Source organism: Lonchura striata, chromosome 1 (genome assembly GCF_050655825.1).
Source record: "Lonchura striata isolate lonStrDom1 chromosome 1, ASM5065582v1, whole genome shotgun sequence".
NCBI classification, from domain to species: Eukaryota; Metazoa; Chordata; class Aves; order Passeriformes; family Estrildidae; genus Lonchura; species Lonchura striata.
Window position 1 is genome coordinate 98670932 of NC_140703.1, and position 11452 is coordinate 98682383.

The 11452-nt window shown below is 40.6% G+C and overlaps 1 protein-coding gene across 7 annotated transcripts in view; it reads left to right on the top strand.

Annotated features, from left to right (window-relative positions):
• TBL1X (transducin beta like 1 X-linked) overlaps nt 1–11452 on the top strand; it is a 196045-nt gene that overhangs the window by 65187 nt on the left and 119406 nt on the right. The gene's annotated exons all lie outside the window — the stretch shown is intronic.

The window sequence follows — 11452 nt, forward strand, 5'->3', positions numbered from 1 at the left end:
TATTAAAGCCTGTTAAAATCGGTAATAAAGTACATTACTGTTGTATTAAAAAGGGAGCACAAATTTTCAGGTAATATATCTTAGTTGTATGCATAGTGTACAGATAAGCACACTGTGAATTGTTTTTTTTTATATATATTTTCAAAGGCATTCCTTCTTCTGATACAGGACTGTTCCCATCAGTTCATTTTCTGTTACTTAGTCCAGCAGCATCTTTGCAGTATTCCCCCTGGCAGTTTTACAGGCCAACAGTCGTTCCCCTCCAAAAAGCCTTTCCTTCTAGTTCCTTTATGTAAAAACCCCAACAAAAACAAACCACCAAAAAAGTCCCCACTTTTCATGTACTCCTTGAGTTTTCCTAGCTGTTAGAAAATGTCATCCTTTTTCTATGCACATTCTTCCTTTAGATATTTGTAAACTATTATCCCACTAGCTCTTTGCCCACTTTATCATTTTTCACCTGTAAAAAAAATTAGCTTTCTTTATTCAAATGCCAGTTCTTCACCTTTTTGCTTTTGAGAGACCTGCCTTCATTTAATCAGGAGGTTCAGGAGTTCAGGTTCTCCTAAATCTGTAGAGAATATTTTTTTTTTTCTATTATCATGATTCCTAGTACTTTTCTTTTTTAAAATTCTGCTCTCTAGATTGACTGCCCATATTACCTCCTACATCATTTAGGAGTGCATCTCAATGCACTCTCTTCCTTCCTTCCCTACCTTCCGTATTACTGATCTGAGTTTTTTCATACCAAATATGTTATATCTTACATTTTCCCAAGCCATACCTTGCTTTTTGTTTGTATTTCTATTTTTGCTTCTAATTGCATTAAATCCGAAGACCTTGTGTCTGCAGCTTCATACCTGTCAAGTCAATGTTAAGCATCCATCCAAAATAGGCTGTTGGTTTGGGGGCACACCTGCCATGAGGAGGGCAGTGGTTGCAGTATCTCCTCTGCTTTGAAGCCAGATGCACAGGACCATGTCTCTAATTCTGTATGATAATAACACATGGGAAGTACTTGCCTACTTTTACAGAAGCCTGTCCTGCTTGCTGTCCCTAAAATACTGGCTGAATCCATAAGCAAATGCAGCAGGTTCTGGCTCCAGTTGTAGTCACTGGAAGAAGCTATATTGAGCTGTTTCTCAGCTAAATATCAGTATTTTGTTCCTTTTTCCCTGCTTTGGTCTCCAGGAGGTCTTTGGTGTCAGTTTGCTTATTTTCTTATTGTGCTCTTAATCCGTTCATTATTTCATGTTACCCTACTCAGTTGTAAACATAGTGATGAGGAATAGCAAGGTGATGTTTTCTTGCTTTAATCTGTGCAAGCCCATAATATCTGCAGCTCCTTCAGAAGTTGCCGTCTGTGTATCCTGAAGGTGCACTGTGGCCATACTGTACAGTTTGCATGAAAATCTCCCATCCAGTGATTCGGCGTTTTGACATAAGATTACAAGACTAACAAATAAAAAGTGTATTTGCTGTCCATGTGGAAGAGAGGATATTTGACTGGTGTGGGAGTGCAACATGGATGAGCGGTTCTCATACCAGGAGCTCAAAGAATTTGGGTTTACTGCAGAAATTTGGTGGTTCTACAGGAGTTAAATTTTCTAGTAGAAAACATAAAATCCAATATTTTTTGTTAAAAGAAGACTGAAATTATGAGTTGGCCATCATCTGGTAATAACCGTGTGAAGATTTATTATATGAGAAGGCTCTTTTTGTTTGGATGCTATGGAAATAAAAAGATGCACTGGAAATAAAAAGAAGAATTCAAATAGGAAACAGATTTTGTTATTCCCCCAATATTCATAAAGCTGGCAAAACTGTTGAAGTTGAGACAAGGAATTAGCTGAAATTTTTACAGCCAGCTCAGATGAATTTCTAAATTACAATTACATTGTGTTTAATGCAAGAATTGAGTGTTTGAGTTTCAAAACTTGTGTTTTTCAGGAAGCCCAGCAGAGGTAGGAGGTAACTGTGTCTCTTGTTGGGTTCATGCTTATTGAGGCCTTCAGTTGGATTTGGGCTTTCATACAGGCTGGTTATTTAGTTCAGATGATGGTCACAGGTTTCTGGAGGGCGGTTGCAACACAGTAGTTGCTGTGCAAGAAAAATGCTCCAAAGGTTAGCTCTTAAAACACACAGCTCACTTACAAGCCCATTAAGGATTGACCTGTGTTGGGAGTTCATTTAAATGCTTGGCACTGTTCTTTAATATAGGGAGTTTGGGAAAAAAATGTTATTTTGTTTTTTAATAAATTTTCCCTTGACCTTTATCTGCAGCAAAATTGGCTGACAGTATCACAGCAGGTCTAAATGCAACGTTTTATTTATGGCATTAATTTTATAGAAGAACAAATGGAGTTTGGAGACAAGAAGAAATGAAAGACTCCTTAGCTTTTTTAGATTAATAACTTGCTGAATGTGAATGAATGCAAATGTCACTGACTTGAACAAAGAGATCAAATTAAATACCTCAGGCAGGTTACGCAGTGTCTGTCTAAGGGGACTGCAACACTTGATCCCTGTGTTCTGTCTATTGCCATTGAGACAACAGTATAGCAGGGTATGGCCCAGGTAACATTTTCTGCACCTTTTAGGGTGTTAACTGCTATTAAATATTTCTTGTTCAAATGTATAAATAACCTTCTGGGATATGAATTCTAGGTAATGAAAACATCTTGCATATTTCAGCACCACAGTGCAGCATTTGTTTTATTTAGGAGACCTGCAGATAATGCCCTTCTTCCACAATAATCTTCAGAACTAAGGATGTTCAGTGAACATCTTACACCCTGCAACTTTTCACTGATAATGCACATTTTATGGGATTATTTCTTTTGCTGTACAGCTAATAACACAGCATGTTATTCTGTATTCACTTGGCTTTTGAAGGCCATCTTAAAAATATGCAAAAGAATGTTCAAATTACTTTCCTTTTTCTGATCTCTTATGCCAGCATTTAGAACCATGGTGAATGGTCACATCTTGTGAGATAGTATATAATCAAGGATTTTTTTTATTTTTTTAATTCTTTTTGAACTAGTAAAGGAGTTTCATTTACACAAAACTTAGCTGTGAAGAGATTAATATATTTATTTATTTAAAAAGAAAGGTATTGTGGTTGCGTAGGACTGAATTATACCAAAGTATGTGGAAAATATTTTTCTATTTTTGAAAAAAGAAAAAAAAATGTTGTTTTAATGTGTTCTTAGGGGAGTATGGTTTGAATCTTGCTCTGTTACAGTAGCAAGTTTTTTAGATTTTTTCAAAGCATTAGTCCTTAAGTGAATAATACCCTTCTGCCACCCATGCATTGTTTGGAAAAATTTAATTTGTTTAGGAAATGATAAGTGACAACACTGATATCTTAGCTCCTTATCTTGGGAAGTGCTCCCCTTATTTTCCTTTTCTGTGCCCTTCTCCAGGAACAAAAGCAATATAAGAATGCAGATGTTGAAAGGCACGAAAATGTGCTTAAAGTATTTTCCTTCTGTCTTGGAACAATGTCTGCTGACAGTAGAAGGCTTGCTTGCTTGTTAAAATTAGATTTGATTCATCAGTGTAATAGCAGTAGGAAATTGTAGGATGGAGAGGTGCCAGGAAGCCTATCTATATCTGCCCTTTCAGAGAGAGGGGCCTGCAGTGACTTGAGCTGTCTCCTCAGCTAGTGAGCCTGCCCTATATGACAAGTACTGCTTTAAGCATCCTTCAGGCAAAATTGTCCTTGGGCAGAACCCATTGAGGTGGGATCCTGAGAACAGACAAAAGCACAACAGTGCAAGGCAGCTGTTACAACTAAGGCTTCTGAAGAGTTTGTTTCATGTTGGTTCCTTACGTCACATTTAATTGGGCCCACTTCCATTACCTCCCACCATTTTCCTGTGCTAAGATAAAAAAAAATAGATATGCGTTTTGGAACTTGTTTTTGTTTGTTTGTTTTTGTTTTATGATTGTAAAAACACTGGGAAGTTTTCATAAGCTACTTGTGAGTAAATTAGTTGTGATGGTGCTTGCTCTGAAGCTGCATCAGAGTCAGCATCATTCTGGTTTATTCTGTTTCTCTTCAGTTGTTTTAAGGCAGTCCAGTGCCCAGTTACTTCTTTTATGTAGTCATTATCTGTTGGCTTTGCAGTAACCCAATCTCTGGAACACAGTGACCTCTCTATGCACCTTAAAGCCATTCACAGAAATGGTTGTAATTCTGCTGATGCAGAATGCAGCTGCCCATTTAAATCTCTTTTTCTTACAGAGAGGATGGTTATGTTTCTGCTGTGTACTGGCTTCTGTTTAATTTCAAGTGCAGTTTTTACACTACTTCCATAAGCAGCTTACTTCTTGATTACTTCAGGGAGTGCTTTGCGTGATACAACAGTAATTGATATCAGCTGAAGTGCTAAATCTACAGTCCCCTCATTTAAATTAGTGCCAGTTGGAGATGGGAGAGCCAAAGGCAGGACTGTGCCTGGGAGAGGACTCTTGCTTTTGGAAATTATTTAGTTTGCTCTCATAACAGAGTACGAATTTTCTGACCTTCTGGTTATAAGGTTGCTCTTGTCCTGGGATGGCAAAATAAAATCAAAGTGGTTGTGTAGGGATGATCAAGGAGGAATTTTAGTTTAAGTGTTTAATGATACTTTGTGCTTTACTATTGTCTTCATCAGTGCTATGAGTGTAATCAGATATATTTTAAAATAAATCTACATAAATAACTGTGTTATAGTAAATGCAGCATTGTTTGACATATTTTTTTATCATTTGTTTGCATTTACTCCATTTAACACTGTTTTGTATACATACGTATCTATCTATGTATATCTGGAATTTTTATATATATTGTTCATTTATTTTGTGGAGAAATAAGCAATTCTACACCTGGGCTATATTGCTTATAGGTATTATTTAATTATTGGCAAATATTTAGAAGGCACAGTACCACCATAGTTTAATGAGACTGCTGTAGCAAATTTGATGGTGCACAAGAAAAAAATTGAAAGCAATGCCTGAGCATTAGTGGCCATCTTGACTTGACCCACTTGTGTGTCCAGCCTTTAGGTTGCAATCCCTGTTCCTGCATTCCCTACTCCTGCATGTGTACCAACTGGGAGAACAGTGCATTATGTGGAAGATTTTGCTGGAAGTTGCTGGTATATTTGTGACTGAAAAGGTGGGTAGGGTTTGCTCTACCTTTTCCCCCCAGGGTCCTTACAGGCCAGTAGAGTGATGTAGTGTGAGGTAGGTCTCAGGTTGTTTGGATGATGGCGGTTTGTACTTGTTCTTATCTGTAGTGAGTCAATTATTTATTGTTATATGTGTCCTGTGGCCCTGTATCATATTTGTAGACAGCTATTTGCCAGTTTCTCAAGACACCGACACAAGCCACTCCCTTAAATAGCCCAGATACTTGTGTTATATAGAACCTTTTTGCAAGTGTTCTTCCTGTTTGTCTGGTAGATGTCTATAAAAGTATGTAAATCTAATCTATAATATTAAAGAGATTATGGCCTTAGTACTTACATTTTAGTTCCATGCAGTGCATTGTGAGATTGCATGTACTCTTAATCATATTGTTAGCCATTATCATCTTTAAGCGTATTTCATGTCCCTTGGGTGTCCACCTACCATCTGTTACTTTATCCCATTAGATTGCCACCAGATTTCTCATTTTTTCCCTAGTATACTGTGCTGAAAAAAACCCTCCTTATAGTTTCCCTCATTGAACTCCCAGTTTAGTCTTAATTACACAGCTAATCAGATTACAATGACTGTCTTTATTTCTTACCTCCCTGTGCTTTCCAGTATGACCAAAAGCATGTACTTCATTTCTGCACGTGGGTATGTATGTGCATACAGGAAATACAAGATTCTTCTAAGTAGTGCTTTCTGTTCCACTTGCTTTGCACAGAGGGTATAAAGACACCTAATTCTTCACAACTTCATCAGCTGCTCAGCTTCCACTTCCTCCTGTGGACCAAGGGAATCCAACTCTTAGCAGCTGACCTGAGCCCATTCAAAAGCCCTCGTTCCCCTTCTCCTTGAGCTGTGCTCCATTCCAGGTGCTGTCAGCCCTGTTGTGCTGCTGCCCGGTGCTGAAAGATGCTCAAGGAGCTTCCAGCCAGCTCGACAGTCTGTCCCCGACACATGGCAACCACAGGCTCTTAAATAAGCTTAGGCTGGCTATTAATACACAGTGCTGAGTCACTGCTGAAATGCTTTACTTTGCTGTGCACCTTTTGTAAAGCAAGCCATGGCCAGATCAGGTCTGCCTTGGACAGGCTATAGCTCACTGTCCTGGGCCTTTGAACGAGGAGTGACTCAGCCATTTGTGTGGAGAGGCGGGAAGGCATCTGTGGAGCATCCCCCTGCAGGTGTCTGCAGCCACTCTGCTCTGCTTGAGCATCACTGCTTAAATTAAAACCTGGGAAAATACTCTCCACACACAGAAAGAGTCTTTCTGTTTCCTTTAAAACCTGTGAGAAATGTAGTATTCTGGGAAGATGCATGGGGATTATTTACAAACCTGGTGCCAGTTCCAAACAACTGAGAGAGCATGTTTACTGTTGACTGGCATTAACTGACATTCTGCATGGGGAACTATTGTTTTATAGGGCAGGAAGGGTTCATCCATTCACTGCTCATTTTTTGTATTGCTGGACAAAAGCTTGCCTGATAAAACAGCATGTTTTCATGGCTAATGAGCTCAGTCAGTCCATGGTTTGTATCCATGTACTACAGGAAATAAACTGCATGGAGTATTACTGTGGAATATTTAGGTTCATTTATAAATACAAAGATTCATGTGTACATATTGGCTTCACTCTTAATTGATTTAGAATACTTGATTAGACAACACAGCTGAGCCAGTGTAAGCCTTGCTGCCCCTGAGAGGGGTGGTGCAGCCCTCACTTCTGTCTTCCCATCCCTTCTAGCCATATGGTGCTTGTCTGACTCCTCAATCCAGTGCTGAACTCCTTCCTTGCTGGAAGAGATCAAGCCATTTTATCTGGTTTGATGGTGTGAAACAGGTGTAGGGAACGTGTGCTTCGTTTCTGGAAACTATGTTTGAGCATGAGAGTTGCAGGTCTGGTGAGAAGCCTGTAGTGCAGAGAGGTATATTAGCTAGATCAGCATGGGTTCATTTCTACTTACTGTTTGGATCAAGAAAATGATTAGTCTGATTTTACATATATCTTCTGTGATACATTTTTAGATGTTACCACCTGCACATGATATAATAGTCTTGTGGCGAAAAAAAAAAAAGGGCATTTTTAACACAGATTACATGATCGATAGAGCTGTGGTTTTACATACTTTGACTTTTAGTGGAGTGAGGAGACTTTTATTCTAAAACTTAAGCTATCCTGCACTTCAAAATAAAAGATATTTAAAAAATGCCTTGGTACATCAATACTTGGCAGAAAAACAAGACTTATTACTTTACCCAGTAAAAAATCAATGGTCACAGAACAAACATGTTCTTCACCAGCTAATCATGTAGAACAGGGCTATGTTTCAGTGGTTTTGGTGACGGATGAGGGTATCACATTTTAAATACTAGTGCTCTACTTGTGTTTATTCTGACTTATTGTCTGAAAAAGCTGCCCAGAATCATCTCTGGTGTACAGCCATCCTTTATATGAGGCTCATTGCAAAGCCATGTAGTAACTTTGGGAAACAGTTACAAAAGTTTGCAGCATTAGGAATGATGTTTTGGGAACCATTTTTATTTAACATCCTTAGTGAGTATGTGTGAAATTGCAAATGCAAAGTTTTCAGGGGCAAACTTAATGCTTGTGCTCAAGAGCTGGAGCAGGTACTGGGGCACAAAATGTCTTGTTAGTGTTGCTGAGTTCAGCTGTTGCTGTTTGCCCAGCCTGGGAGCAGCAGCAGGTGGTGGGGGGAGCTGCTGATGGCCCAGGAAGGCGATAGGAAGGGAGAGGTCAGAGCAAGACTCTGCTTTTGTCTGGGAAAAGCAAAGCAGAGGCAGTGTCTTTGGTTTTGGCAGCTCAGGTGTGCTTTTCTCACATTTTGGTTTTCTACAGTCTTAATAGGATTTTCATTTGTGCGTCATCTCCTTGGCTGTTCTCCTGTTTTCTGTAGAGAAAGGAAACTTCCTAGGTGTAGTGCTTAAAACACATGGTTTTAACAGCAGTTCTAGTTTTGGTATTCCTGGCCACTGATAGCCTGTGATAAATTTGCTTAAAGCTGACCAAAGTGCTTGCCTTAGGTAATGGGATTGTACTGCTATCTTGTGGAGCAGCCCCTGGAAAGAGATGTCCGAGCTGGATGTAATGAATTGAATGTGCCTTTGCACCCGCAGAGCCAAGCCAGGCACGTACGCCAGACCCTGTGTGGGTTGAATGAGCCCGGGGCTTGGGGGCTCCGATGGCTTCAGGGACAAACCTGCTGCTTGTGAAGCCTCCATCCACATGGAGGGAGCCCCGTGCAGCACAATCAGGGCAGCCAGGCAGAAGCCATTGGAAGTGGCCAAATGGGACATGTACCCCACTTTCTGGACTTCTTTGGGCCTGGCCAGGTGGACTGGCCTGCCTGCTGGGGTCTGGCCAGAGCCTGGTGTTGTGTGGAAAAGAAGAGCCAGGGTCTGGGCAGGCAGCGTGCAGAGGGTGGTGGGGGACTTCAGCAGATGGATTTTAGTAATTTCTGTTGACGTAACTTCAGTGGGAATTTTCTTTTCCATCAGATTTGAGCATAGCTAAGGCTGAACACATTTTGCTGAGACTGAAATGGGATCTCTCAGGAGTTCCTGCTGCCCAGTTTCAAAACACTCTTATAAAATACGGAGCTTTACAAAAATGACAAGAAACTGGGTTATAATAGAAGACAGAAGTGAACCTAAGTATAGGTGCCATGACTTGTTGCTTTACATCTAGAGAGAGACCTTTTTATTCTCGTGGTATTATATTGAATATCTCAATCTGTACACTGCACAGAGTTGGGTTGCTCACTGTTTTTGACAGTCTGATTCCCAAAAAAGTTATTTGAGTGAGGTTACTTACATGTGAGAAAACGTACTTTAAATCAAATTGCTTATGAAAATTGCATCACACATGTGTGTGCATACAGGTGCATGTATACATGTGCTGAATGCAATTAAAATCACTCTTCCATAAGGACCACGAAGTTTGGAGGCTTTTTCCACACAATGCAGTATCTCATAGACACAGGTTCTGTAAAAGCCAAGTATTTTCTCATGCTGGCAGTTTATTTTTGGAAACCCAAAACCATGAGCAAGCAGCACCATGTTGCACATCCATAAGGTTTTGCACAGACGTAGGGTAGCACAGTCCAGGAATATGGATGTGTTCACATCCAGGCCTCCCCATCCATCCCTCCCTGCCTGGCCCCTCCGTGCCTGCCCAGGCTCACGGCAGGAGAGCAGAGATGGCTGTGCCTGTACCTGTTTGTGGGTGATGGGTTGTTTTTGCCCTGGATCGCTGCAGGAAGAGAGCAGCAGCTTATCGAGCGCTTGAATCTGCTTTGCTGACTGAAACAGCTCATTAGAAAATGGCTGCCTTGTTTTCCAGCCGTGTCCCAGGGATGGCCACGCAGGAGAAAATGAGGAATCTCTCAGCAGCTTTCCCTGCCGTTTAACATTTATAAATATGCTATGAAGGCTCCTTTTCCTCTCCAGGTAGCTGCTTCACATTAGTCCTTGCAGCACAGTGGGAGGAGGGGTGGGAAGGAGCCTTTCCAGGCCCTCACCTGCACTCCTAGGGAACCCTTCCCTAGACAGGGGTGCATGCACACATACCTCTACATAGATATGCATATTAATGCATGTATACACAAGGTGCAACTTTAGGCTTGACTGTCTTCTGAGGTAATCTAATCACTTGCTTTTTAGTGATTATATTAATGAAGTGTTTTTTCCTTAAGTATTTAGTGCTTCTAAAAACAACTTTCTTCCTTTTCTCACGGTTTGAGTGACACAGCGCGTTGCATTAAGAGCAGACATTATGTGCCATGAAATAGAAGTGCATACAGCCCTTACACTGAAGTAACTCAAGGTCAGAAAGGTTCTAATACTAATACAGAAATGATCTGCACAAACCAATTCCTCCTGAATAACCCACTAGAAAATTCTCTGCTGTTCAAGTGCATTATTCCGTTATTAAGTGGGATAATGAAAACAATTTTTAGCTAATTGTTCTAGCTTTATGCATCAATTTGTTTCCTTCAATTTTTCAAATTATCTTGATGTTTTAATTAATTCATTCCCTCAGTATCCTCTTGGAAAAGGTGGAAGTGGCATAAGGAATTATAAACTGTTAGGAGAGTAAGAAAGCCACTTACTTGGAATATAATGCAAAGTCTTTTAAAAGGAGTGATTAGCTTCTTTGGTGTTTGGACCTTTAACATAAACTACTGTCTCATAAATGCTGGTAGATTTAGCTGTGCTGGTTTAAGATGTGACAATTACTCTTTGTACTCATCTGCTGGGCTTAATCCTTCATCAGCTGCTCAAGAAAATGCAATCCAGCCTGTGAGCCCTGTGGAAGCAGTGTCTTGAGATCATGTAACCCCTTCTGCCTGGCCCTGCCTGGGGACTCTCTGGGCTTAAACTACCAGAGCTCTTCACAGTTAGGCTCTTAACCACCTGCATCTGTTTGTGGTAATAAGGGAGAGGAAAAAAAAGTAGGGAAACAACCAAACCAAAATTCCAATCAGAGCCAGGCACATTGCCTTTAGCTGTGGACTTCCCTACCAGTTGCCAAGCGGTGTTTCCAGTAGCTATATTGTTTTCAGGTAGCTATTAGCTACCAGTTTTGTGGCATTGATGTACATAGGTTTCTTGTATTCACTTGAGTGGGCTTTTCTTCTTCTTCCCTGCCATCCCTTTAAAACAATAAGCAATGAGCTTTTTCTGCAGGACCAGTTTTGCTTTTGAGCATAATCTCAATTTATACAGTTCACGTTAGTGCTAAAGGCAAAAGGTGATGTTACTCTGTTCATTTTCTAATAGAAGCACAGAATGTTAAAGGGTTGGAATAGACCTTAAAGGTGAGCTAGTCTCAACATCAGCTGCCATGGCCAGGGACACTTCTCACCAGACCAGCTTGCTCAAGGCCTTGTCCAGCCTGGCCTTGAATACTGCCAGGGTTGGGGCTCCCTTTTTCTGAGTTAAACAAAGCACTGTCAGACCTATGCTGGAACAGCTCTTTCTGTGAGCTCTACACTGCACACGGGTTGGAAACACCAGCGTGCCCATGTAGCTGTTTCCCTCTGCCAGAGGTCAGCTGTGCTGCCTCGGTGTCACTGCAAGCCCAGGGAAAACACTTCACACTGCAGCTGTACCAGTATCAAACAAAGGATGTGTTCTTGTGAATCAAACTCTCACTGTCTTCTCTTTGTATTTTCTAGAGCTGTCCAGATAGCCTTTTTTTTGTACCGGCGAAAAAATGGCTTTTTCAAAGAACTGCGCACTCAAAAA